The sequence below is a fragment of the Zalophus californianus genome, chromosome 1 (genome assembly GCF_009762305.2).
Source record: "Zalophus californianus isolate mZalCal1 chromosome 1, mZalCal1.pri.v2, whole genome shotgun sequence".
In the NCBI taxonomy this organism is placed as follows: Eukaryota; Metazoa; Chordata; class Mammalia; order Carnivora; family Otariidae; genus Zalophus; species Zalophus californianus.
Window position 1 is genome coordinate 38,575,715 of NC_045595.1, and position 22,633 is coordinate 38,598,347.

Below are 22,633 nucleotides of genomic sequence, written 5' to 3' on the forward strand. Positions count from 1 at the left end.
TTCCCTCACAGGACCCTGCAAAATGCCCGCAGAGAACACCAGCTCCAGAAGATGGCCAGTATTTTATATTCAACGGCTCTTACAGCCCAAGGAGAGGAACGTGCTTTCAAACCTGAGCCCCCTGAAACGAATATTACACTATATGTTAACTAACTGGACTTTAAATAAGAACTTGAAACTAAATAAAAACAAAAACCTGAGCCCAATCTGGATTCAGTAATGGAGAGGAAGTCAAGATCGCGGAGTGCGAGTGGCAAGGGAGGGCCTCAGCCAGTCATGCCTGTCCCAGCCTGGTCTTCCTGTTTTGCAGGGGAGGAAATCTTGGTGCAAGAAGCAAAGCCCTGCAAGACAGTTTATAAACCCCAAGCAGGGCCAGCTTCACGGGTGTGTGACAAATGCAGCCACACAGGGCCCCGTGCTCGGGGGGGGGGGGGGGGGGGCTGAACTTGGTTTAATGCTCTATCACCCTCCCAAAAACTCTTAGTATTTAACAAGGAACCCCACATTTCAATTTTGTACTGGGCCCCAACAAATCGTACAGCTGGTCCACCCCCACTTTTTTGTTTGTTCTTTGAATTTGCAAAAGTCTCATAAGACAGAGTTTACTCTGAAATTTTTTTTTTTATAGTTAACTTGTTTCATGGGCTATTTACACTGTATGTGACCCTCCTGGCTGGGATGTCCTAGATTCTCAAAAATTGCTATTTAATGCACAGTTCAAGCATTTCTTCATGTCACGCCCAATACATGATCCAACCTGCAAGGCAAAATATGCTCAGCATGATTGTCAGAACCCATGGAAAAGACACAGATGTCACTACGGGGTTTAATGGAGGGATGACGGAAGGGTACATTCTGACCTCTAGGGGTTGTAAAACTCTAAACCACTCAGCTGAAACTCAGTTCCTGATCCTTCATCTAGCCTCTTTTATCCACGATAAAACGTACTCCTCCCAAACATACAGACACACAACAGTATGTAAGCACCCAGGTGTAACACATGTATCCAAAGAAAAACCTTGTGACTCCTTGGTCCCATGCATGTTACAAACATCAGAGAGGCAATGTGGTCCTTATGGTGCTATCCTCAAAAAGGGTTTTTTTGTTGTTGTTTTTTTTTTTTTTGCAGGGGAAAAAAATAGACATGCATATACTTGAAGAGCAAGTAGTTACTGACAATTGTATAGAGACTATGATACAAAAAAATGCTCTTGACACAGAGAACAATAAATGCATGTAAATAAACATACAAACTATTATCTGTAATTTTGGTTTTTAAAATATAGACATATAGGAACATACATGCTTAGATATATGCAATCACATATACATAAATGTGTCAATATAGATACGGATGGTATCACAGGTAGCAAGGCTGGATTTGATCCTAGTGGCTACCTCACTCGGGAAGGGTCAGTTCCCCTCTCTGAACCAGAGCCTGCTGATAGACAAGGGGTGGCCTGGATAAGGTCATCACCGAGGACTCTATAGTTCTCACAGGATCCCACTCTGGGGATCAGGGCAGCCAAAAAAGTTCCCACACTAATGCCCCACCTCAAAAGCAAATCGGCCCCTGCCTACTTCATTGTTCTCACAAGAAACGTTAATGTTCATTTGGCATGGGTAAAGTGGACAAACGACTGTATATATATTTTAAGATATGTATATGAATATCTTAAAACCCAGGAATTTTTTTTAAGACATACTTTTTTAGCACATTTTACAGTGTAGAGGGAAATTAAAGGGAAGGTACAGAGATTTCCCATTTCCCCTGGTCCCGCTCACGCCCAGCCTCTCCCATTATCAACATGCCATACCGGAGTGGTAGAGCCGTTACTACTGACGAATCTGCAGTATGACACGGCATGATCCCCCACAGCCCACAGTTTACATTACAACATTATAGTTGACTCCTGGTGCTGTACATTCTAGAAGTCTGGACAAATGTATCATGACATGCATCCACCATCATAGTATCATACAGAATATTTTCACTACCCTACAAATCCCCCGTGCTCTATTTATCCGTCTCTCCCCAACCCCTGCCAATCACTGATATATTTCCTGGCAATCACGGATATATTTACTGTCTCCACAGTTTCACCTTTTGCAGAATGCCATATAGTTTGAGTCTTACAGTAAGTAGCCTCTTCAGATTGGCTTTTTTCACACCATGATATGCCCTTAAAATTCCTCCATGTCTTTTCATACCTTGATAGCTCATTTTTTTTTTTTCTTAAGTAATCTCTACGTCCAGTGGGGGAGGGGGGTACTCAAACGCACAATCCCAAGATCAAGAGTCACAGACTCCACTGACTGAGGCAGCCCAGGCATCCTCATTTCTTCTTAGTGTTGAATATTCCATTGTCTAGATGTACCATGGTTCTTATTTATCCATTCACATACTGAAGGACATCTAGGTTGCTTCCTAGTTCTGGCGATCATGAATAAAGCGGCTAGAAACGGTTATGTGCAGGTTTTTATTGGACATTTTCAACTCCTTTGGGTAAATACCAAGTAAGGCAATTGCTGGATCATATGGAAAGAGTATGTTCAGTTTTATAAGAAACCACCAAACCGTCTTCCAAAGTGGCTATGACAATTATGCATTCCCACCAGCAATGTAGTAAGACTTTAGTATTTTTTTTAAAACAGTATTTCTGAGGTATTCATCATAAGATTCTCCCCAATGTGAGAACTAAGGATCTTTTAGGGGGCACAATGGAAATTCAAGGGAAAGGTTCCATCCTCATTAAATCTCTTCTCAGCCTCCTCAAATAGGTGCATGGTCAGGCTCCTTGGGATTTTCCCATTCTGAAAAAGAAGCTGTTTGGTGAGCCAGGCTCTGTGACCACCCATGATCTGAATTACGCACAGGTGTTCAAAAATACAGAGGGATCCAGCATAATTAAGAGCATTAAGCAATCATCTCAGCCCAAGGAGGCAGTTCTGAAGAAAAGAAGAACAGAGTTTGGGCACCACTTTGGGAAATAAATTCCACAGCCTTTCACCAAGTTGAAATCTTGGCTTTGGACACACATAAAAATGAGCCTGGCCTGATCTGAGCTCCCAGTGGACATCTGCCAGATCACAAAAGTTGACCCAATTGGCCTGCCTCACCACAGAGAAGGCCACTGCTGGAAGAGCAGATGGTCTTGCCGGTAAGAGCCAACATGGACGGACAGGACAGCAGACAGGAAAATGGCAGAACACAGTCAGTCGGCGCAAGCCAGGGTGGGAGTCTGCTTTCAAGAGAATCATTTTGTCAACGCGTTTTTAAAAAATAACATCACAGCGGCCTTTGATCTGATTTCCTGCTTTTACTGACTTCAATCACTCTCTCTTTATGTCCTATAAACCACAGCTAATTATTCCTTGATTTTCTCTCCCGTCACTTGGTACTGTTGTATGGTAGTAAACACCTGCTGAACTCTGTCCAGCAAGGCATGTCTGAGAGAGAACTGCTTTAGAAACCCCTTTGCAACAAAGACAACAGTGGCAATGTTTTTCCACAAGGTTTTAGGGACCCAGAAAAAGATGCTCAGTTACAAGTATTACTTCTCTTTAAATAAACCATCACCAAGTACAACTTTGTTATGAGAAACTCAATTTTTTTTTTTTTAAATTAAAGCCATTGTTTAATGGTAACACGGACTCTAACGGTCTCTGTTTAACACACCGGTCTGCTAAAAAGAGCGTTGTCCAAACATTCCCCCTTTGTTATATTTTTCCTCCATTCTTCGGGGAAACACTATCTACCTTTAGACTCATTTTGTTTAACATCTCTAGTCATTTATGCTATTTATTGAGTATCTGATATTCCTAATAAAACGTCAGTACAAATATCCAAGTTGTCTAGGAGGAAAGAAAAACTTTTTCCAACCTTCCCTGGCCAGTCAAGGTAAACATTTCTATGACCCAAGTCAGTTAGCCACATGGACACAAACGCCTTCTATCTTTCCCCTGAAATTACAAAAGATTATCGTTTTACTCAGCAATAAGCCTGACTAAATCGAAACTCTGTACACCAGAATTAAATATGTTCCATCTACTCAAAATGAACAGTGTATTATTTATCACTAATATTTAATGACAAAAAAACTGATAACTCTCTCTGCTTATACCACTGATTTCATCTAGTCGCGCATCATCGATTCCTTTGGTCATTAGCATAATCACAGAGCATCAACTCCGGCTTATGCAGCAAGTTTGATAACAGAGCTGAAAGTAGACACACACTATTTTAAAAACATGTTCCGATTTTCATCTGAGTATATCTTTATTTATATGGCTTTCTTACCATAAAGATGCCAGTCCTTTAAAATATGCAGAAATCACTTTCTACACTGAAGAACAAGGTGCTATATCATAACAAGGATACAGAAGTATAAAGCGCCTGTTAATTAAACATCGCTTTTTAACTTGCTACCCTGCATATGTAACTGCTAAGTTCTAAGCCAAGTCTTTAAATAAGAATGAGAAAATGGCTAGGCTCCTTCAGATGAATGCCTAGCCTGTTTTTTTTTTTTTCCTTAAATGTAAGAGATCAACCACTTGATATATATATATATTTTTTTTTTTTTTAATCAAGTTCCCTGGTAAATGTTTGATTTTAAAGTCCTCCCTTTCCCCCTCCCCCACCCCCCCAAAAAACTGGCAAATGAACAAATTATGAAATTCGAGTCAGGACTGATAGTTTCACATTAATCCTCAATTTTCAATGTATAATATTGCAGAATGCAGCTGGGTTTCAAATGTAAAGAACTAGTCTCAAATATTCTTCAGCACTTCAAAAGGCTCAAGTGGGAAAATGAATCACCTACAGCTACATGTACCCACATGGATGAATTTTCCGAACTCTATCGAACAACAACCAAAAAAAAGGCAAGTTACTAAAGATTGCATACAGTAGTATACCATCAATATGAACCTGAAGATGCACAAGAAAAGCCTATATTTTGGGGAATACATGCATATATATTAAAAGCATAAAGAAATCCAGGGGATGAAAAACAGCCAGCTGAGAGCAGAGGTCACCTTCAGGGGACAGGGACAGAGGTAAGATGCGGGGCGATATGCCAAGGGCCTCTTCAACCTGGATCAGAAATGTGTCCTCTCTGAAGTTGAGCCGCAGGTCTGTGGGTGCTCACCGAATTATTCTTTGAATTAAACCTTTCTGGTGTCGTACACAGTCTTAATAGAACGGCTTTGGAAGTATCCACCAGATTTCTCTCATCAGAAGTTATTCTCAACTCAAAGATCAAAGTGCTTGAGGCCAAGACATCACATTTTATTCAACAATTGGGGCACTTGCTACAATACTAAGCACTACATCCCAATATAAAACCCATGTTCAGTGTTTTCAAAAGTGCTTTATTACTACCTTAAAGAATTCTTCTACCTCAGTACTCTGCGACGGGAAAGTCATCTCTAAGGCAGAGATGATCTCTCCAGTTAGTAAAAGGGACTGTCCTGCTTCCTAACAGAAACATACAAAAACAAACATAGAAATAAGATCTCTCTTTACGTGTCTTTTTAATTTTTAGTTGAAATGAACATATGCACAGGAAGAATAAGCTAGAACCACACCTTGTGTATGATTTGGGGGGAAAAGGGTATAAGAGAAAGGTAAATTTTTGCCAGATGGGGAGTTTATGCCCCCCCCATCCCATCCCCATCCCCTGCCTGGCATATTTAAACCTTGCGCCATAAGGACAGCAAGACAAAAGGGAGAAGCACCCCCAGTCAGCGGCAAGGAAGATGGCTTGCTCCTACAAGTAGAAGAATTTGTTGTAAGCTTACCCAAGTTACGACTGCGCATTTACTGTCAACATGCATCCTACTGCAACAAAAGCCATTATTTAGAAAATAACATGAACACATTTAAGCAGTTGAACCCTCCCTAAACCCAGAGAAGGCATGCAAAACAGCAGGTCTGCAACAACATGCCTGATGCAGGCCATAAAAGAAAACCCGAAACTGAACAATTTTCTATTTTAGTAGACTAGTTTCTCCAAAATTATTTACAGTTGCACGTAACAGATGCCCCACCTCCACCTTTTCAAGGTCCAGCCAGCTTCTTTCCAAGCAATTAAATGCAGCAAACTTTCTATTAGAAAATTTCTATAATACATCACTAAAAAGGGTCTGTCACTGATTCCCTAATGATAAATCAGTTAATTACTTAACCTTTCTTAATGAAATGATTAACATCCTCTCGACAAACAAGGAGGGGTGATCTAACATCACGCTGTAGATTTCATCAAGCAGGGACAGCGGTAATACTATGCATTCTCTTCCACGGCACCTTCTATTTTTTCAATCAGTTCCATTTATCTTTTATGGAAACCCTTTACTCAAGGGTAGAGACAGCTAGTTTTAAAACTTGACCCACCAGCGATTTTTTTAAAAAGTACTTCAGGGTCCAAACAGCAATAAAAGAACTCTGTATTACAGGAATATTCCAAATGCCACCTGAACCCAGGGCCAAAGCAACTGTAAAGTTCTAAACATAAACAATTGCCAACTTTTTGGTATCTATTAAAATCAAACCGCACCCAAAGTCAAGTGGAATTTTTTTTTTTTTTAATTTAGGTGAGGGCATTTTAGATAAACACTTTACTGGGTAACTTCAAAAGGCACCATTACTAATACAGACCAAAAAAATTTCTGTACAACTTTTATTTAAATAACACTTTTGATCTTAGTGGTTAGATCTTTAGCTGAAGTCCTGAATACTTAAACAAGCCTTCTTAGCATTTTATCTTCCTTTATCTCCTAATCTTGTAGGAGGCATTCTTCTTAGAATTCTGCTTTATTTGTGTGGCATCGTTGCCTAAGCTATTTCCATCAATATCCCTGCAGACCCCATCAGATGCAATGGTAGGGAATGTCCCAAGATGCCTAGAGAAATCGAAATACTTGTGCCAGCAGGGTTACTCTAATGAGTCAACAGTTCAGATTTTAAAATTAAGATGAAATACTCAGAAGAAAAAAAATTCAGAAAAGTCATTTGACACTTAATTGGTAGCCACAACATGACAACATCCACTGGAAACATGGATGCAAAAAGGGCATAAAGTGAAAGGAAACGTCTGGTACTTGGTGAAAGCTATTGATATTCCAGGTTGTTCCTATCACTCTGTGGAACTGTGACACTCGGGTTCTGCCTCTATTTCTCTATGTATCTATGTTTCTTTTGGTGCCTGACTCAAAAGGGAGCCTGTGAGCCTCTCAGATTTCATGAGGTCCAAAGAGTGAAGTCAAACCCTTTGGAAGAGCTGTAGGCTTTCGTCCAACTCTGACAATTGTGGGGTCCAGTTCTGCCACTTTGGTGGGAATGAGGATCATGTGGGGAGCTTTTTCAAAACCAAAATGCTGGCCCCACCCCAGATATGGCACATCCAGGAGCAGCGCTACTACGTCTGTGTCAGGAACCAGAGCTCCACTATGATTCCAATACTCGTACATACTTAGAAAACCACCAGTTTTGATTCTTAATGGAAAACCGAACTCATTAAAAATAATACAGGCCTCAAGATAAAACAAAAAAATTCATCAGTAAAATCCAAAAGAAGATAAAGATTTCAGTTCCAGAATCTCTAGCAGTATAAATCACTTGGTCCACAGTCCTCTGTTTAGCATGCTTCAGAATTACCAGGGGAAGTTTGTTTAAAATGCATTCTCTCATCAGTCAGCAAAAATTCCAATGCAAGAATCTGTATTTTAATAAAACTCCCCGACACGTAGACAAACACACACAATGATCTGGAAGCAGGTGAGCCAAGTCCCCCTTTGAAACATGTTGAATTAGGACCAACTGCAACTTCCTTCCACTTCACACGGGAGCATCTGTGTTCCATCTCTGCGCTCACCTGTCCGCAGGAGAGGAGAAGGCCAACACCTCTGATCAGGCATCACCAACTCTGGGCTCTGGGACAGGAGAAACACAGGCAAAACACATACCACATCCTCCCCCGCAAGAGCTGTGGTCAATGTCGGGAGAGCAACAAGAACATCTTAAAGATGTTCTGAGTAATAACACAGCACCTGGACCATTAGATCACTAAGCTCGAAGAACATACCTTAAAATACTACCCCTAATTCACAGACAGGAAACCTGGAGCAGAGAAAAATCACATTATGACTCAAATGCAGAGCTGGAAGGGAGAAAAAAGAAACCTCAGGAATTCAGTTTTTGAGCCTGATGCTAGAAATATTATTCAGCCTCCCAGTAAATAAAGCTATCACAGTATCAGCTAAAATCAAGTAATCTAGCAAAATGTAGATGTCCACCTGATTCACTACTGAGAAATAAATATGTATCCAAATATAAAAATCAGGAGAAAAACCTTTGTCCCATCCTAAGTAAATCTATTCTATTTAATTTAAACAGGAACCTGATAATGTCATGCTTATGCCCATTTTTCCCCCTCAGCAAATTGTCCCATAACACACTAACCTCTGATATCTACAAACTGTTGAAATAAAACAGAATGACATGAATTGTCTAGTCAGTGATCCCTTCATTTCAGCTGCTTGTCTGAATTAGCAGCAGTTGGAGGAAATATACCCATCAGAGTGCTCCTAAGAAGAGAGAACGAAATAGTACACAAAACACGTGAACACAATTTTGTATGTATTCATGTTCCTTTTTTAAAAAAAAACTATTTTATTAAAAACGTGATTTGGAAAGAAAGTGCAATTAGCTTTGCACAGGCACTGCCGAGATGTTCCCGAACACACCAGACATATGTAAATATTTCGTGATATCAGTTCCATTTGAGTAGACCTGTCAAGATATTTACAGGGCTTGACAGTACTTCTGTCTTTAATTAAATTTTTGCCTAGATACTTTAATGTAATTTAAATAGATTATTAGTTGTCAGGATCTAATATAAATTTTGTTTACGATTTAGTTACTTTAAGTACTCAGATTGAAGAAACTAATTTAACCCCATGACTGAGCAGCTTTAAGCATCAAGAGAAGACCACTAAAAAGTCCCTACTGCCCTTTGCACTGTCCCAGTAATCTTGAATTACAACTTAATTGCAAATATCAAGGCACTAAATTGAGCCCCCTCCCCCACATTTCTTAAACAACACAGCTGGTGGAGAGCCTTCAGGAAAAACCCATCTACACTTGCTCAGGTACCAGGGTCTTTCTCTTAGGCAGTTCTCTCTCCCAGGGGCTGGCTAGGTAGGAAATGTTTTTCTCACTTTAAATCCCGTAAAATAACTACCAAACAAACACCTGTTGTGCACAAGGCAGGGCATATATTAAAAACTGCCATCAGGGGATTTCAAAAAGAAAAACAAGCCTTGCAGAGACATCCATAGCTAATTTGGTCAATAGATCTCATGACTGGGTACAAGAGTGCGAGGGAAAGGGTACAGCTCCTGGCACAACCTTCTCCTGAATGGGAGCTGGCTTCTAAATACACCCCGAAAAATGCCTTAGCACAAACTGGCTGTAATTAATAAGAATAATTTATTAAAGAAACAAAGAACACTGTCTAATTGTCTCTCCCGACTGCCACGCACTTCATCCCACTGTACTTCCTCTTTCCAGAATACCAGCCTTGGAGCCATAATTGCAAGAACATTATCTATAGGATGAAAAACCAAAGCACTTCTTGAAATCAAACGTTCCTTACATTTATTTTTAGGTTGGCGACACAAGCCAAATATGCTTAATTTCCATTAACCACATCGTCACATGCACACTGAAATAAACTATGTATGTCCTGGGGGCCGGGGGGGGACAACTCTCATGCATAAGATACCCCATATTTGGCCAGGTTTTCCCATTTCAGGAATTCGTCTCATCTCATGGCCTGCCGATATTCCAGCTTTTGGCACCTCTAACCTTAATTCATCTGAGTACCATGGAAGAGAAATATTTTTTTAAAAATCGGTTTAAGATGGCTCCTTGGACAGCACGTGTTATGGCAAAGTGGCCTAAAGACCAGTGTAAGTAGTCATGAGAAAAATCATTTAGGAAATACACGGGCCCAAATGCAAACTTACTTGGCTTGCTGGCTTGATTCACAAATTCAGTGTTTGATCACCTGGCGGGATTACTACCATCAACTGAAGGCAAAAAAAAAAATCCCCTGCAAATAGTAAAAGTATATGTTGGCTCATGTCTATTCAGCAGATGCCTCTCATAAGGTTATTTTCTTTAGAAAACAAACCTCTACTTGCTTGAGACCTTTATACACTCTAGGTCCAAAAAACATAGAAAAAAAAAAGCTGGCTTAGCAAAAATGGCATTTACTATGACTGAATTCTATAAAAGGAGCAGGACACCTAACAGGGTAAGAAAGGAAAAGAAAGAGCCCTTAGCAAAAACATTTTTTTGAAAAACAAAAATACCACCTGTGCAAATCTAGCAATGCTCTCAAAACCCTTTCTCAGCCCCACAGAAACAGCTCATGCTCAATGCCTTGAAGTTGCAATTAAATTGTAGTAATTTAAGATTATCAGGAGAGCAAAGGGCAGTGGGAGCTCTTTGGAGGGCTTCCCTCCCCTCTTAATGCTCTTCAGTCAGGGGTTAAATGAGTTTCTTTAATGTAAGTACCTTAAAGTAACTGAATCATAAACAAAATTTATACTATTTTCTGACAGCCTGCAATCTATTTAAATTTTATTAACGTGTGCCTAAAATTATTTTTAAAAGACAGAACTCCTGCAATGCCCTGTAAATATTCTTGGCATACTCACTGAAATGTAATCGGTATGATAACAACGAACATTGTCTGAATACACATACTTTTTTGTGATGCAGCGTCTTACAAGATAACATTTCAAAACTGAGTTTGAGTCTTAAGTAAAACACGAAAACTAAATAAACAGCACAATAAGATTGGCTGCAAAGAGGAAGCTGGGTTCAAAAGAAGTTGTCACATCTGCTATATTCTCCCTTCACTTTCTTAATGTGGGCATTGGACGTGCTGTGGTATAAATATATCTGTTTAGGAAATATCACAATTCTTTTGTTAATTTAAACAACTGCTGAAAACAGACATATCCTTCAATAGAGCCTAGGAACTGCAAATACACAAGGCCGGGGGTAGAGTCTCAAGAGAAGCAAGGAAAAACTTAGTAACAGAAAACCATACCTCGGCTCAATATTAACCCAGTCAACTTTTGTTATTGTTGGTACAAATGATTTAACTAGAAAATATTTATAGCATTTTAAAAAACATTACATATTGCACAGAATTGCCTAACAGCATCCATGTGTATGTTTAACTCACATTGTTTAATTATACAATAAAAGATATATCTAATAAAAGCTACACACTTTGAAACATGTTGGGCAGTATGGTTATGAAACTGACATAAAAAACAAAGTGCTTACTGTGTGATCGACATGTTAATTAAAAATGCAATCCTTAAATGACAATCATTTTTATTCTTTATGTGTTTACTTGTCCTATTTCCTACTTTGTTCTACTTAATTAAAAATGACATTTAATTTGGGGATAGTTTATAGCAAAAAAAAAAAAAGTGTTACAGTTTTTACTCCAGCATTGAAATATAAATACAAAATCTTACAGACATCTCCAGCAATATAACCCCCTTAATTTGAGAGTTAATTTGAATAGTTGATGTTGCTTTCATTATACTTTGATAAACCTGTGAAAACAAAATGCTAAAGTAATTGCTGTTACTACTCCCTTTAAAAATGTAAAGCAGTTAAATTTTCCTAGACAACATGCAAGGACAAGTTACAGAGAACTTGAATAAAAGTAGCAACATGGTCATATTGAATGTCAATCTAAAAAAAGAGGTTATGTCTAATCTGGAGAATGCTCCCTCTCGCCTTTTTAAATTCCAAGAGTGGGCTGACACAAAACTTCATCACCAGGGATTTTTTTTTTTTTTTTTTTTTTTGAGCTTCACATCAGATTTAAACCCTCACATACAAAACCTTGGCTTTCCTGACAAGGCAGATCTTCTAAACTTGATGTGAGAAAACGTTACCTAACTCTAGTGTAGGAGTCTAATGTTGGTAAAAAGAATTCCACTCCACAGTTCTGGGTAGCAAGGCAGCCCCTGGAAGACTTAATATTCATTCCATACCTTTTTGCGTGCATGGTCTTCATAAACAAGACTGTATTAGAAAAATAACTTATTTAGCAACTCGACATCCATAAGGAACTCAAATGCTGCCTAGAGAGGGGCCGAGTATTTCCTTCCAAGTGAGCCTTAGCTTGCACAACAAAGATCAGCATTTGCAATGGTCCATTTCTGCATTAGTGAATATATAGCTTTGCTGCTTGATCGAATAGTCCAGGGTTCTCCATGTAGAGCTCCTGACAACAACCCAGCAGCAGTTCTGTTTGATCTCTCCTGCTTCCTTAATTTGGGTTGTCAAGGTTCAGCAATTGGAGGCTGTTTACTTTACTTTTCCAAAAAAAAAAAAAAAAAAAAAAAACCTGATTTCTTTTTCTCTCTCTCATACAATGACTAATCCAAAATCTAAGGGGGGGGGAAGGCAGCCTGTGGTAAGATGCTAAATCTCCCCCCCCACCTCTGCAGTGAGATTTTAGCTGACATCTTTTGAATGGTAACTAGTTAAGTTCCTTTTTATATTTTTAATGCTCTTTAATTATGGGATGTTTCAAGTAGAAAAGTCAGGGAGAAAAAAAAAGCCATTCCAAATCTCTGAAACTGTAAGCCCAATTTTGTTTTCCTGGACTCAAAGAGATGGGTATTTCCACTTTGAGAATCAAAACTCCAGTGGAATTCTAAAAAAGATTTGATACATTTCTCTCTGGAGCTGAAAATAACAGCAACTCTTCTGTCTCAATTATGCAGGCTAATCCTGAGTAGAGAACACCTGAACTCTTACCATTTCTCTTCAAATTCTAGTTAAGAGATCTCCCCCGAAACTGATTATCACTATGGAAAAACGAAGGAAAGGAGATAGAAGGTAAAAATTTGCAGAGATTCTTCAATATGTTTTCAGCAGTAGAAAAATCCCTTAAATATCCTTCAGGTTTTTCCAATTCAGCTATTGTGCAAGCCCTAAATCCTAAAGCCTACGGACAACCAAAGGTAAAGTGTAGATGGTTTCAAGGTATAGACTTCTTTTAAAAGGAATACAGAATGCCCTTTCAGCATTCCTGTTCAAAAAGCAGTAACAAAAAAAGAAATCCGAACTTACAAAATACCTGTGACCGGACAGGAGAGCAACACCAGCCCCTTATAAGTGGGCTGGAGAAGCTTAAATGCAACCAAATGAAATGTTTATATTAATTTCATTATTCTGCCCAAGCCTCAGAGATGAGGGCTGGGGGGGGGGGGGGGGGTTGGGGGCGGGGTGTTGGGAAGAGGAAGAAATAAGTTTCATTTCGGGTTTTCTGGTCGAGCAAAAGGAAAATGAATTAAAACGAATGCGTAGGATGAGCCCAGACTAAATCAATACACTTTGTAATCAGCCCGGCAAGGGTATTTGGACACAATGACTTGGAAATAATTAATAGTTATAAGAGGGGAGTGGGGTGAGAAGGGGGGGCGAGAGATGTCACCATATTTTATCGGAGCACTTTACACTCCACGCTAAACTTTGATCTCCAGATTCTCGGATTTAGGAAAGGGGGGGGGAAAAAAGAGGAGAAAGTCCAGTATTTCGAAGCACCTACCAGCTTGAGGATGGGCACATTCCTGGCTCCGGGAGCCTCATCCCTACGCTCGCGCCGCCCATGCTGGCGCTTTGAGTAGAGAGCCCCCGGGGGCTCTAGGGTATCCGTTGCCCCCGCCCGCGTTCTCGCCCCGGCGCCCGCGGCCGCCTCGACTTACCCGCAGAGTCCAGGGAGGGAGTGGGAGCGCCGCCTTCACGCCCGCGGAGGAGGCGCCGACAGCACCATGGTCCCCGGCGCCGCTGCCGCTGCCCCTTGCCCGCTTGCTCGCCGCGCGCTCTCTTCCTCTTGCAAACTTTCGGGTTCTGCGGTCGACAAGAAACCAGGGCGACCCTCAGCAAGTCTTCCCGGCGCAGGTTGGGGGGAAACTGAGGGGGTGTGGGATAAGTGATTAGGCTGGGGGGCCAAGACAGAGAGGGCGGCGGACTAAGAGGACCCGCGAGTGCGGGTGGACGGAAAGGAGGATGTGGCTTAGGGAATCCCTGCAAGGATCCCGAGACCGGGAAATCGGCCCGAGCCAAAGTCTCAGCACCTTCCCTAGGATCTTACAAAGTTGCAACAACAAAAAAGGAGGGGGGAGGAAGGGGGAAGGGGGTGGGAAAGGGATACGATCGCAGGCGCAAGGTTTGAAGTTACAACTGTTTATTTAGTCCTTATTCTCACAGGGGCGGGAGCTGCGCGGGAAGGGGGGGGTGCTGCAGGCTGCGATTTCGAAGCAAACACTGGGGAGGGGGCATGCGACTTTGTTTCTGGGCGCGGAGCTCCCCGGCGCCCGCGTGTGTCACCGCCAGTCTCTGGGGACCGAGGCGGAGCTCACAACAGGTGGGGAGGGGGACTCGCCGAGGGCAAAAAAGGAGAAGGAATCAAAGTTTCCGAGCGGCGGTATCTGGGGAGGAGGGGGGGCGGGAGGCGGGGGCGAGGGGAGGCGGAGGCAGAGAATGACCGCGACCCCGAGGCAACTGGCAAACTCTCGGCTCCCGGCGGCGCCGCCGCCGCTGCAGCTGCAGCTGCCGCCGTCCCCACCCGAAGCGCACACAGTCCCGGCTGCCGGCTCAGCTGAGTCCTCCGCGGGATGGGGATGGAGCGCAGGGAGCTCGAGAGGAAGGCGGCGTGCTGGCGAGGGATGGAGAGCCATCGGCCGCCAGGACAGGGCCAGAGGGACGCGGCGGCTCCCGCGCGTCTCAGGAGAGATCCACGCTTGGGAACCCCCCGGTACCCCAAGCTTCAAAGGAGAGTAAACCCCGAAAGTGTGCGTGGCGGAGGGGAGGAGACCCGACGCGGCGACTCCCCGCAGCGCACCCGGTTCCCACTCCCACCCGCGGAGCTGGCCACGTCTGTCGCGGGCCGGTCCGCGGCAAGGCTGGGTTCTCGGGGTCGAGCGCGCGTGAGGGTGCGTGTCTAGCTAGGGGTGCGCGAGTGTGTGTCCGAGTTTTCTGTGCTCCGGGGGGCGGCGGCGGAGTGTCCCCGCCGCTAGGTTCGGGGCCAGGCGCGTGTGGCATCGGGGATGTCCCGAGGCGCGGGGCCCAGGGTGCGGGCATCCCGTCATTACAATCCAGGGGCACCGAGGGGCACACACTCGCGGAGAGCGAAGGCAAAAAGTTTGCTCCAAGTCCAAACTTCAAGCTCCAGAGGCTCCCGGCGCGCGCCCCCTCCCGCCACAGACTCGACCCCGGCCCCGCGCCGGCCCTGCTTCTCGGCTGGCACCCCGACGGCCGACACCGAAAGTTGCGCCAGGCGGCCTGGGCTCATTGATTTCTCTCCCCGCGGCGATCGCCCAGAGCTTAGAGCCAGGCGTGAAGGGGCCGAGGGGAAGACGATTTTTCGCCTCTCCGCCGCCCCCCCCATCTGACTTATGGACATGGACCCAAGCGTGCGGGCGCCGCCGCCGGAGGCCCCCCCCTCAAACCCCGCGCCGGCCCCAACCCCCACCGCCCCCCCCACCCCAGAGCCTGGGCCCGGGCCCGGGGGAGAGAGGCTGAGAGGGGAGGGCGGGGGGAGATGCACGTGGAGCCGGGAGGTGGAAAGTTTTTTTTTCCTTTTTTTCTTTTTCCTTTTTTTTTTTTGTGCTGGTTGTTGTTGTTGTTTAAAGTGGCGGAAACAAGGCAGGAGGCAGCTTGGGAAAAAGTGGAGCAGAAATGGAAAAATACAAACTCACCCGCTGCAAATGGTCTCTCGGTGCAAACTAAGGTGTTTTCGGGCCTTTCCCCGCGCGCGCCCACTCCCGCCCGCGCGCGCACCCCCGCGCACACACTCACTCGCGCACACACGCGCGCACACACGCACTCCCGGACGAGGGCCGGGCCGCCGCGAGTACAGCATGCAACCGCCACACAATAAATAACAATAGATTCCTCCGCTCCGGACTAGCTTCCCGGAGCCCAGCCAGCGCCAGTGGCGGCGGCGGCGGCGGCAGAGGCGCGGGGAGCGCCGGCCTGGGGGCGCTCCCCAGCCCGCCTCCCGGCCTCCTGCCAGGGCCCCCTCTCCGCCTCACGCGCCCCCAAGGCCCCCCGGCACCCCCAGAGCGCGAGCCGCCGCGCCCCCTCCCTGGGCCGCGCGGGCACTGGCGCCCACCGGGCTCCCCCCGGCCTCCCGGAACAAATAAATAAATAAGGCGCGCGAGAGAGGCCAACACGTCGCGGAGGGAGATGTTGTTATTTTTTGCTGTTGTGCGTCCCTGACGTCACATCCACCTGCTGGGTAAACAACAAGGCTCGCAGCAAAAAAAAAAAAAAATCGCAATTGCCAAAGCTGGGGGGGAGGGGGGACACAGCCTGGAGGGAGGGGGTTCCCGGGAGATGGGAGTGAGGGGCGTCCAGACTGGATGGGAAAGAGGAGAGGGAGGCAGAGCCCCACAGACTAGAGAGAGGAAGGGAACGCCAGAGCAGTCCCTGGCAAAAGAGGGATCTGGCAAGAAAGACCTGGAAAAATAAGGGGCATGGGGGAGGGGAGGATTCCTCAGAAGATGGGGAAATGGGGGGCCCATTCAGCCACCGGAAAAAAACGAGAGGGAGAGTGTTAACAACTAGGGACGAAGATAGGAATGCGATGGCTATTTGCTTGGTTTCTGAGCTAAAAATATAGAAGGAAAGAGAGAGGGTAGGGAAGGATGTGAGTTTCCTCCAGTTAAAAGTGAAAGTGTTTTGCCATCAGTGACAGTTGAAGGGGGAGGAGGTGGGGGTGGTGTTTTCAGCCCCCTTTCTCCCTCTCCCCCGTCCTCCCTCGGTCTCTCCTCTTTCTTTCTGCACTTTGTCCAATGAAAGAAGGCGAGTTCGGGAGGTGAAAGTTCAACAGAAGGACAAACCACTGTTTGCAGGGAAACAGAAACCCGCCAGCGAGGGGGTTTTCCCCCTGTATTCCTGAATCAGGAGAGTGTAATGTGGGACGAGCTTCCCACCCACCCCCACCCCCCGCCCGCCGCTTCCCTGTCAGACTCACTGCTGGAATGTGTAGTTTGATCCACTTTGGGGGGAAAGTGGCCGCTGCATCAGGAGCTGTGCTTTTGCCATGGTTTCTCTTAGGAAAACGCCCAGGGGCTAGCATGTCAATCAGTTGTTTAACACAAATTACCTGCTCTTCCAGAGATCGGTCACATGCAAAAAGCTCTGTCCAATTCTTTGAAAAGGTGAGATTTTTTTTTTTCTTTTTGCTGTTTTGAAGTTTGGTGGAGTTTAGAAATTTTAAGGAGTAAATTAGAAGCCTGAATGAAATGTTTTAAAATATACATATACTTGTATGAAACAAAAGACACTGGTATTTCTTTCCTCTTTATCAACCCAAATTGAGAAGGAAGACTTCTCCTTTCCAAAATGTGACTTAGAAAGAGATACAGGGTTCTATGGCTTGTTGTTGTTAACAGAAATAATTTTTTTCAGACCCATCACCCCAGATGCTGCCAAACTCCTAAGCTAGCATTTCCAGCTACTGGCTGGCTGGTGTATCAGGCCAACTCTTAATGAGAATGCATTGAAAGCCACTCCTGTGGATTCCTACAAAGTACCTTGGGGGGATGGGGGGGTGGGGACAAGTACCGTTCCATTCCTTGAGACCAGTACAGTTGCAGATAATAAACAGCCTGAAAAGGTTAGTATAAATTCTTGTGGATAATGTCTTTTTGCAAATATTGTTAAACATTCATTTACAGAAGAATTCTCAATCTCTATTGCAATAATAGTGTAAGACTACCAAAAAAAAAATTGTATCTGTTTTGCAAGCAAAAAAAATAAATAAATAACAAAGCCATTCACCAGTGCTACAGATTAAAACCAGAGAAAGGGGGACTGTCCTAAGGTAATTCCAGCATAAAATTCATGTTGAATGCACGCTGTGCAAGATTCTATGCTACCCAAACAAGACCATCTATTGGATCTTTTAGACTAGAGTCTAGATGAAGAAAATGCATTTTAGTTTGTGCAGAACTTCCTAGCTTTCTAGAGACTAGAGTTCCTGTTAATCTTTGATTCAAGACATTAAGACATTTTGACATACCTTCTATGTTCTAGACCATATAGTAGGCAATGAAGACTGTAGAAATAAAATCCCTGCCCTTGAGGAGCTCACAGTCTACAACCGTCAGTAATAACATCTAATATTTATTGAATGCTTGCTATGACCTAGGCACTGATGAAAAGCTTTATGTCAAGTCAATTCATAGTTGTGACAATCCTTTAACATCACTGGAAATTCCATATGCTGAGGTCACATGAAATTAAGTGGAAATCTACAAAGTGGCCAGTCTATGGGGGAGAAAATTATTTTCCATTTCTAAAATGTTTATGCCAGATATAACATGTTTATGGTATGTGTTGGGTTGCAGAATTATAACTCAGGGAAATAGCAATTTATTTAAATGTGACAAATTTGTTCACAGTCTGTAAAGAACAATTCATGCTCTGATCCTGTTTTCCAGATTGCATGGTGAGCTTTAAAAAAATTATTAGTATTGCCATACTAAAAAGATCTTTAGGTTGCTACTGATCTTATTCTGCATTTTAACTGCCTTAAATTCTACATTCACTTGAAAGAGGGGGCCAAAGTCAGATTGGCAACAAGTTTTGCAGACAAAAGGAAATCCTGGTTGTAAATCCCATGATATATTGTACTCAATTTTGTATATAATACTGTCTAATGTGCCACCTTATTAAAGAACTCCGTGTCCATTTGGCTTACATTAGGGGGAAACTTAACTGCAGCTTAACATATTGTTCATTTTCAACACTGTCACGTTACATTCATAGGGAACACATTTTAATTTCTTTATCTGTAATCAACTGGAAGTTTCTTTTTGTTAAATTAAAGCAAGAAGGGTTTTTAAATAAAGGGCATGGGGGTAGGACGCCACCTTTTGGTGGTAAAACAAATAGAAATCCCCTTTTCAACAGATGTTCCTGACATAATTTCATTTTAATTACACCAAGCAAAGGTGCTTGTCCCCATTTCATTATATTTGAAGTAACAGGAAAAAACAAAATACTGTAAAGGAAAATTAGCAAACTATACTTAACTGCAGCCAGAATTTCCTCAAAGGTATCAGACCACATTCGTGCCCTGCCACATGCTATCAGCTATACGTCAGACACCAACTTTGTTCAGCAAATACTTTGTCAGTGAATATATGTGCATTTCGGGCAACAGAAATGGGGTGGACATTTACCACTTAACAAGATACATGAATGCTTTTGTAAGTTTAAAGTTAAACAGAAACTTTAAATTCACCTAATTCAATAGTTACCATCTTCCTCATTTTTTTGTCATAACATGATAGTTATGGAATAATTAATGTAGTACACTCATTGGGCTACAGCTATTATGGTAAGTGTATTAAATATCTTCCTTTACGTTAACCGACTTTTTTCTTTCTCTATTACTACTTTAAATGGGAAATCAGGATCGCCCTCCACAAATTAAAAACAATCACAGCGAGAACAGCCATCAACTCCTTTGTTAGAAAGGGAGAGTGGCAAAAAAAAAAAATTACAAATTACAAATAATTTTCTTAAGGGAGAGTTGCAAATGCTGAAAGGGTTAATGACATGAGGGTTGGCGGAGAATTTTGTCTTCTCTGTTTTTTTGAAAAGCTGGAAGGATTGAAATTGATTGCAGGAGTATAGTTCTCACGATGTGATTCAGTGTTTTCTATTGCCATTCCAGTGGTAAGTCTCCCACACTTTGAGAAACAGGCACAACCAAGTATTTCAAATTACAGATTAGGAAACTGAGGTCCACAGAGGTTAAATCGTTCTCCAAGGCCAAATAATTGGTTAGTAGATGGACAAGGATTAGAGTCCAAGTGTCCTGACTCGACACCTTTGTGTATTTCTCATCTTACACTTTCCACTTCACAATAGTGACGTGCCACCCATCCTCAGATATTAGGCAGCCTGCCTAGCTTCTCAGAAACAGCCAACCTACACACCCCTTCACAGAGGGGAGAACCTGAGGCCATGGAGGGTGGAGATCAAGTTCAACCCCCTACTCACCGCTCCTCTCCCCCAGGTATGGGAGACATCCAGGTGGGGGTAGCCACAGTGAAGAAAGGAGGGGAGGGTTGGCGGGAGAGATGGGGAGTAGGGGGAAGGGAGAGGTTAGTAAAAGTGGTCAGACTCTTAAAATGAATGCCTACATTCCAAGTTTCCTTCCTCGAGAAGTACGGCAAATGAAAATGGTGTGTTTCACGGTAAAAGGCAAGAGAAGTATATCCTCTGTTCTGATGTCACTTTATGTCCACACCAGAAATCAACAGAGGATCTCTTGTTTTAAAGTATACAATCTTACCAGGCACTCTGAGGCCAGCCACATTTAATAATTGCGTGGCTTGAAAAGGTAGTCAAGGAATGGTGAAGACCTCTGTTTAAAGGGGGTCTCCCTAACAACAAAATTTGTTCAGAGGCTTGGCATCAAAACTAGAGACAATATTATATCTTCTGAGGTTTTAATCACAGAGAGCGACTTAAAGAGATTGCATTACCAGCTTTTCTTTCAAGGGCACAGTTCTATAAACATAAATAAACATGGCCTGCAAATATTTTTAGGTTTTTCTAAATTAGTCCTTGCAAAAAGAGATTTCTGCTAACTGTACTATACAGTATATAGCTCTTTGCCCTATGGGTCCCAATGGATTGTAATCCCTAGAAACTACAATGTACAATAAAGTATTTGGCCCATGTACCTCTACTCCAAAAAGCTATTCTGGTCCCCTAGCCCCTGGACATTCACTGTGCAACATGTTGGTAATTTCACGATACATAAAGGGAGTATGAGTGGCTCAATCCTACCTTACCACAGGCACCAGAACAATCTACAGCCTTGCTATGCAAAATGAGATGTGCTGATCCCTAACATGAGCACAACCTGACAGCATATTAAAAATGCAGACTCTCAGCCCCCTCCTTACACCTACTGGATCAAAATCTGCATTTTAACAACACTACCCAGTTGAGTCTCACACACATGCACGTTTGAGAAAGAGATCTGCGGTGCACATAGATCTTATACAAGGCACTATTTCAGTCTTTACGGCCTTAGAATACTCAACAGATAGTTCTTTAAGTTGTCTACCATACCCTGTTCTCCAAACTAGTGTCTTCTGTAAACTTTGTTGATTCCTTGTTTTTCAACCACTTGCAAAGTTAAGCCACTAAATCACATATGTAAACCATGAATAATTCCTTTGAAATTAATAGCAGGGTGACTTCTCTCTCCTGTTACCCCAAAGAGACTACTAATTGCCTTCCAATTGTTTACTTTTGTATTGTTTGATGAGCGCTCAGAGAAAGATGGAAGATATTCCCCCACCAGGCCAGAAACAAATGCCAGACAGGTTTTGGGAAGGCTGAACACATGCTATGACTACACCTTGTTAGTAGAAAGGCTTTGCTTTCTTTGTTTTGTTTTCTTTTTTATGGAAGGGATGACGCCTCCATAATTATAGGTGTTGCTGTTTAAAACCTAGAATGTTTTCCAAACCACTGAGCCACACCTCCAGTGGCCCATGAACCATCTTGGTTAAATTCTCTTTCCAGTTCTGTACACATTTTATAAAGACACATCCAAGCAGCACTAGATTTACATTAAGTATAACGAGAGGAAGGAGGAGCCCATCCAAGTATGGTTGCTTCTTGAATAAACATGAAGGAACCACAGATAAACCTCACAGCTGATGGTTAATTTGTATTTGAAGTTCGCAAAAAGACTCTAGTCACTTCACCTTCCTAACCAGACAAAAGGTTACTTTTGTAACCCCCCAAAAAATAATTAAAACTATTGTAATACTATCCTAAGGCAGTATAATTAAGTCTCTGAGTGAGTAATTGTGTACTTGAATTCAAAATAAGATTTTACATGTAAAGCAAAGTTCTGATTCTAATCTTTGAGAAGTCTTTTGGCTTATATTTAGAATCCACAAGTGCCAGCTCAGCATTACAATAGGCATTGTTCCGTAGGGCTGGAGACAAACTGTGTTTGTATAAGAAGGGAAGTGAGGCACGTCTATCCACCTTCAGGAACAGTGAGGTTATATGTTCTAAACTGTAGATCGCAGAAAGGGCTAAAGAATATTAAGCATGGGGATATGCTGATATTTTTGTTATGCTAAGCTTAGGGTTGTTTTTTATTGTTGTTGCTGTTTTTCAGTAATAGCTATAAAATATTCCTTTTCCCCCTGGGATGTTCTTGAGCCACTGTTAACATAGAAAACCCATACAAAGTTTAAAAATCTGATATGCCGAAGGCTAGGATGAATCCAATGGTTAATGGGTTGCAGTTGAAGGTATCCATATTGACAGTGCATATATATATATATGCACAATATATGCACATATATATGCACCGTGCATATATATATGCACTATATATATATGCACAATATATAAACATATATTCACAAATCAATACAGAAATAAATCCATGTGAATATATGCATTAGTAGGCATTCCTGCCTGTATTTCCTAGGTCTGTCCATTGAGAGGGGCTAGAGGCAATGACAC

General features: G+C 42.8%; 1 protein-coding gene across 7 annotated transcripts in view; it reads right to left on the reverse strand.

Moving 5' to 3' along the window:
• FOXP1 (forkhead box P1) overlaps window positions 1–16,051 on the reverse strand; it is a 574,460-nt gene extending 558,409 nt beyond the window's left edge. For 3 of the 7 annotated variants that reach the window (XM_027584345.2, XM_035728162.1, XM_027584350.2), the window contains exons 1-2: window positions 15,808–16,050; window positions 13,813–13,957 (exon numbers count right to left, since the gene is read on the reverse strand). The gene's annotated coding sequence lies outside the window, so the exon portion shown is untranslated. Of the gene's footprint in view, window positions 1–10,029; window positions 10,051–13,812; window positions 13,958–15,807 lie in introns of those variants that run through there. The other 4 variants (XM_027584344.2, XM_035728154.1, XM_027584349.2 and 1 more) reach the window with 3 other exon arrangements.
• Window positions 16,052–22,633: the final 6,582 nt, after the last annotated feature.